Genomic DNA, 7,276 nt, shown 5'->3' on the forward strand with positions numbered 1-7,276 from the left:
ATATATTATATATAATAGCGTGCAGATGTTTTTTTTTATAATATAATATATAAACTAAAAAAAACTACACTTGAAAGAACTAAAAATAAAATTTACATATATATATTTTTTTCTATTTTATGCAAATAGAAAATGATTGTTTAATATTTTTCTTTTAATATGTGCTTAATTTTATATTATTTTACGTATTAAAATATTCAATACTGAAACCACAATATTTTTTCGTTGTATCGGATTTTTCCGTTCAGAAAAATTGCATCGTAATTTGACACGTGCTGTAATTTTGCAATTAATTGTTTCTCACGCTATTATTTCCACGGACAAACTTTAAAATAAACATTTTTTATCGTTTCCATCCTTGGGCAAATTGATGTTATTATGCGGTTTATCGCAGAACAAACCGCAATTGTTGAAACAGATAGAGTTTGCAATTTCGCAATGCAATACAAATTTTTCATTTTAATTTAGGCAACGTTCAATTTATTCACGTTTACTTTTAATGTCGTTACAACAATTCGTAATATAATAATCGTGTTAATGCAAGTTTTCTTTGATAAATTTGGTTGCATCAGTCTACATATTAATCTTAATAATTTAATTATTACGTCTAATTATAATTCTATTATTTTATTTCAATTATAATTCTCTCACTTTATTTTAGTTATAGTTCTATTATTATATTTTAGTATAAGTTCTATTATTTTATTCTTATTTTTTCACTTATAATTTTATTACTTTATTAGAGTTTTATTTTATAGTTTAATTAATTTCTAATCTGACATTTACATTTGAGTAGTTATATTTTGATAAACTTTAATTACACAAAAAACAACATATGTATGTATATATGTATATGTATATATGTCATATAAAAAATTTTATGTATTGTGTGTCTATTCAAACAAGAAAACTTATTTATATAAATAAAAAATTGAAAACAGAAATAATTTATTTTACATATTTCAAATATAATTTTTATTCTTAGACAGAGACAGCTTTAAAACGTACTTTATGTGCTCAAAGAGAAGTGTGCTAATAAGGGAAAACTCAATTCCTTTTATAGAGAGAGAGAGAGAGAGAGAGAGAGAGAGAGAGAGAGGAAACGTCCTTAATATATCTGTAATAGAATTTGGAAAAAATAAAATTTATCTTTCAGTTTGTCATGTGATATAATGTATACCTCAACATTTCGATTTCTTAAAAATGAATAATTATATTGTTTATGCATTGAAAATTTTTTAATATTTTTATTTAATAGAATAAAAAGAAAAACTTGAACGGAACCATTATACATACCCTTTTTCTCAGTCACCCTCTTGTCGCAGCCGGATTTCTTGGATGGCAGAACTTTATAAACACTCACAAATATTTCTTATACACTCATGGATATCTTACTATGAGCTTTGATTTTTTGACGGAACGATGGCGTCGCGACGCCGGGGAAAATCGAAGGACAGGCCTCGTAACGCCGGCAATCGACAATTTGAATTGCAAGGAAACGAAACGAAACGCACGACCCGATTTCCAAACGCGTCACGCGATCATGCAATAAAATGTACGACAGCAACGATGGAAGGCGAGAGATATATAGGAGCACCACGTGGTTGGGCAGTTGTCGGGATGGAGCGCGCGTGAAAAACCATCCTCACTCGTCGGCAGCTCGCGGCACACTACACACTTCACGATCCTCGCATTGCTCCGTCACTCCGTCATCGTGGTTGCCAGCGGCCCGCGGTCCGCGCGCGTGTCTCCCACCACATTCTACGCACGCGTATCGCGCACCTCGCACCACCACCACCCACACCATACCACCCTAACCGCGCTACCCCCGCGTATATACATATATACTCGTACATGTAATATAATAAATTCGTAATCACATCCTATGCTCGATTAAGGAGATGATAATCCGGTGAAAAATTGATCTTTTTTATATTAAATGTAATGTACATATTTAAAAATTTATATACTTATATACAGGGTGTTTCACTAACTTTGTTACACGCCATTTTGTAAGAAATTATTGAAGATATCGTATACATTTTTTAAAATTTTATTTTGTTTACTATAAAGTATAAAAAAACTCTATATTCCGTGAAATTTAAAAGAAAGTTGTATCAATATTTTTAATAGTTGTGTAGAAAATGGCATGTAATAGAGCTAATGTGAAATACATCGTGTATATATAATTTATATATTTATCAGATATTGTATGATGTAACTTAGTATTTATTATTTATTGTGTAACAATTAAGGCCAACAATTCTCTATCATTGTCACAATTCTCTGATATATCTAATCAAACACAATTAGATATAATATAATGATATAATAGAGAAAACAGATAATTTCATTTCCCTTAAATATACTCTTATATACATATATCTAAAAAAATGCAGAAAAAATTTAAAAAAAAAAGAAACTGTTTTTTCCAGTTATATTAGCTGATTTACTTTGTATCTTTCTGTGAATTTATTTCAATTAAAGAAATCGTATTTCTTTATCTAGCTCATAAGAAAAGTATTATATATGCAGCACATTTTCCGCCGAATCCAATTTCCAATTATTTTACCATATTATATATAATATTATATATAATATATAATTTAAACATATTCAATGGCAGTGACAAAAATTATTAAATCGTTACAGGATCTTGCACAAAATTTATATTATATTGCTAGCTATTCTACTAACCTTTTTATATGCAATGAGTCTGGTCGGTTATATGTAAAATATCAACAAAAAATATTTTCCGATAATGTATACATATTACATAATATGTACGTTAATATATGTATGTATTATATAATAATGTACATTGTACATTATAATACGTATATTAAAATGTTTTTATTTTATAAATGTTTGAGTTTTTGCCAAATGTGTTTGTGGCTTTCCAAATTACAAAAAGTTTATAGAAGTTTGGAAAATTTTAATAACATTCTATATAATTTTCTACATTTAATTAAAATAAAATTATAAAAATGTTGTTTGTTTCAATTGTTTTCACTCACATGTATAAGTATTTTATTTCTCTAGAAATAATCAAAAAAGAATTTATATATATATATATACAATTCATTTCACAATATGTATTTGTGTATGTTACATAATTATATTAAATGGATGAAAAAATATGGTTTAAATAAACATCTAAGGATCAAGACAAGGTATTTTCGATGTATATCATATCATCGGCATAAATCATTAAAAGATGACTTGAAAGTAGGATACAAGGGCTCGTCGGGTCGTATCCCTCGAAGGCGCAATTTTAAGATAAAAATCAAGTGAACGAACGAGTATAAAAACGACATTAAATTCGAATTGCTCGTATCCTGACGCGCGAGACTTCAACAGAAGATGGTCTCTGTTGTCATCAAAAAAAATAAAAGGATGTCGTAAAGACACTATGCGACACTCAACCTTTTCGCGACACCCGAGATATGCGATTCGTGTATAGCGATCGAGATACATATGTATACACAAAGTATATGTTGAGTAAATCGCAAGCCTCAATTTCGTTTGATTTATTTCCCGCTTTATACAAAAAGAGAATAAAAAGTTTAACTGGAAATTTATTTAAAATTGTCACGCTTATCATTATAACATTGTATAACTGTATAACCGTCAAAATATATAATAAAATATAATATTATATATAAAATATGTAATAGAAATCTCTATAAAAATAATAAATAACAAATTGTATATGTGTGTGTGCACGCGCGTGTTCTAAATAAAGATGATAAATTATATATATATATATATAATGATAAAAATAAATATAATTTCACGAAAAATGTGCAGATGTTTTACGATTCTCGAACTAATGAGAATTTACATAATATTTTGCGTAACATTCTATGGCAACTTTGTTAATTAATCGCCACACCCGTAAGGTATATAAAATGTAAGGTAGTTAAAATAATATTTCAATGCAAACTTTCTAAAACAAGTATTTTTTCAAGTGTAGCAGGTTTCACGTATCAATGTGAAAATAATTTTCGAACAAATGTATAAACAAAAAATGCATGTCTGAACATTTCATTTCGCTTTAATGCAGCGCGAATTACGTAAATTTATCTTTCACGAATGTTTTTTTTCGCATATCTCTGAAAGAGTATCATGAATCACTAATAAAATATTTATCAGCGATAAAAGCATAAATGAAAAATATAAATGCAAGGTAGATGGAAAATTTTATTGAAATAATATTACATATTTTGTACAAATAAACGAGAGAGAGATAATTGTGTGCGTTAAAGTAAATAATCGTAAAAAATCTTTTTTCACACACAAAATATCTTTAAAAATTTTTTTTTGTATTGTTTTATATTGTTTTTATATTATTAATTAAGACAAGAAACACACACACACACATATATGTATATATATGTATGTGTATGTATGTATATATATATATAAACGTACGTGCATATAAATTTAAGATAAATACAGGGTGTTCAAAAAAACCATTCAATATTTATATGGTAGATAGAGGACACACTATACTGAATAAAAAAACCTTAGTAAACATAGGTCAAAAGCTCAACCATTTCTGAGATATAAACATTTTTGTATGTTAGCCTCGATTGACTTACCGGCTTCTACGTGTTGCATGCGACGTGAGAAGAAGATAATCTGTCTAAATCTTTATCTCGATATTTACAGAAGGTGCTCCACTGATATTTCTTTATTAGAGTAATATATTGACATTTTCAGCACGATACTTTGTAACTGCGTAATCACCAAATCGCAAAGATCCGCAATCGCCGGTTGATGACAACTGACTGATTGCCGGTGAAATCTTCTGTTATGAAGTATGTATGGAAATTGAATGAGGACATTCAGAACGCGGTTTATAAACACTGAGGTAAACATCGCATGCGACATGTAGAAGCTAGTAAGTCAATCATAATGCTAACATACAAAAATGTTTATATTTCAGAAACGGTTGAGCTCTCGATCTATGTTTACTAAGGTTTTTTTTATTCAGTACGGTGTGTCCTATCTACCATATAAATATTGAATGGTTTTTCTTTTGAACATCCTGTATAAGTATAATAATATGCAATAAATCTGAAAATGAAATTTATTTTAATATTTATGGCAAAAAAATATTTATTAGCGCAGTTTATTTCTTTATAATTTTGGACACATAATAGAAAACTTTTATGTATTTTTGGTGTGGGCTATGTTTTCTTGTAAATTTGTAAGGTTTCCTATATTTTCATGATTTTACGTATTTTAGATGTACCGCAAAAATAGAAAATTTCTCGATCGTACATTTATATGCAGAAAAGTGCGCGCAAATACTTTGCGGTGAAATTCGGTCGTTTGGCTATTTACTTGGCAGATCAACTCTCTCGTGACTTCACACTATTGTCTCGTTGCATCAAATATGTCAAATAATTCAACTCATCTTCTATATAGTTTTTACATTCAAATGAATGGTATCAGTTAATTTATTGTTATGTAAAATGCAATACATGTAATATATACTTATATTTAAATAGTTTGTAACTTCAGATGGATGGTATCAGTTAATATTATTCTTATGTAAAATGCAATACGTCCAATATATATTTAGACTAAAATTTTACATATATGTATGTGTGTATACATGTGTACATATATGTATATATAATATATGTATAATTAAAAAAGTATTTTAATTTATTTAAATTTATAATTAATATATTTCAATATTTTAAAAATCTTTTTAATTTTAATAAAAAATATATTTTCTGAATTTTGAGTTTATCTTATTTAGTCGCTTTATGGCTTAGCATAGAAATGTGTTATTTTATTCTTTACACACAAATACACACACTTCATCTAAATTAAAAATGGCCTAAAAATGTTTTATCTATTCTACATAAAAAATAATGATCGTTCTTATCATTATGTACCATTAAATAAGTGTATCTTCTTTGAAATGTTATCAAGCAGTCATTGCAAAAAAGTGTCGTAAAAGTTTTATGTATTCCATTCTTATTGTCAAATTCAATGCTATACAGTAATAAAATATTGTAGAAAGAGAAACAATTTTTTTTTTTTTTTAAAAGATTAAAACTCATTTTTATTCATAGAATTTTATATATATATATTAAGTAAAATTTGTATAATATTGAAAATATATACATATGTCTATATATATAACATCTTTTTTTAGACATAAAGTAACCCAGACAGCACAAAACGTCCTCAGGATCATCCTGAATATGTCCAGGATGGTTTAGGATATTTGTAGGATGTTTTAAGATATTATTATAAATATATTTTATGAAAATTTAATATGCATACATGATTACTTTCGGTTATGTAGGCTATTTAATATAATTTAGAAATTTTAAGTATTGTAATAAGTATTAATGTCCTATAAATGTCCATTGGATAACCCCTGGATGTCTGTAGGATATCTGCCCTGTCTATTACCCAGACAGCACAAGGATGTCCTTAGGACGTCCAAAGGGCATCCAATATAATAGACAGGGCAAATATCCTACAGACATCCAGGGGTTATCCAATGGACATTTATAGGACATTAATACTTATTACAATACTTAAAATTTCTAAATTAAATTAAATAGCCTACATAACCGAATCCTACATGTATGTCCTGGATGCCCTTTGGACGTCCTAAGGACATCCTTGTGCTGTCTGGGAAAACTTAAATTCTAAATGTTTTATAGGACTGGTAAAATATTTTGCATCGACACAGTATCTTAATCAAAATTTTTTCAGGTACAAAGAGTGAATACAAGTCAATTATATTTATAAATGCAAAATATTATTTTTATTGAGAATTCACACAAAGAATTTTTTTCCCCTTTTTGCCCCTTTTCTTATAACATGTATATGTATATAGTAACACACACAAACTCCTTATATACAAATACAATATTTTTTTCTGTAATAATTATTAATTTTCTATATACAATATTTATTTTGTTATAACTTCAATAGCCTCAAATGCCTTTTTAATTTTTTGTCTGCAATAATTTTTTGCCGAGTAATGATTAATGCAGAGTATCGACATATAGGTTTGTTCTTTATTGCTTTATTACTGACATTTTATATTTCTACTTTTTTTGTGCTCTTTCAGAAAAGCAATGAGTTGATTGGTTACTACGTCGCCTTTTGCTGCACGCAAGCGTCGCCGTGTCCTGTACGTAAAATCCCTAGGGCATAAGCAAATCGCCAATCAGAATCAAGCATTTTCTACCCAGTCCCTATTTTCTACTTCGTTCATACGATGCAAGATGGCGGA

At 28.0% G+C, this 7,276-nt stretch overlaps 1 protein-coding gene across 1 annotated transcript in view; it reads right to left on the bottom strand.

Annotated features, from left to right (window-relative positions):
• LOC115233096 overlaps nt 1–1,695 on the bottom strand; it is a 71,981-nt gene extending 70,286 nt beyond the window's left edge. The window contains exon 1 of the mRNA XM_029803337.1: nt 1,297–1,695. The gene's annotated coding sequence lies outside the window, so the exon portion shown is untranslated. The remainder of the gene's footprint in view (nt 1–1,296) is intronic.
• Nucleotides 1,696–7,276: the final 5,581 nt, after the last annotated feature.

The sequence above is a fragment of the Formica exsecta genome, unplaced genomic scaffold (genome assembly GCF_003651465.1).
Source record: "Formica exsecta isolate Colony F162 unplaced genomic scaffold, ASM365146v1 scaffold160, whole genome shotgun sequence".
Classification (NCBI taxonomy): Eukaryota; Metazoa; Arthropoda; class Insecta; order Hymenoptera; family Formicidae; genus Formica; species Formica exsecta.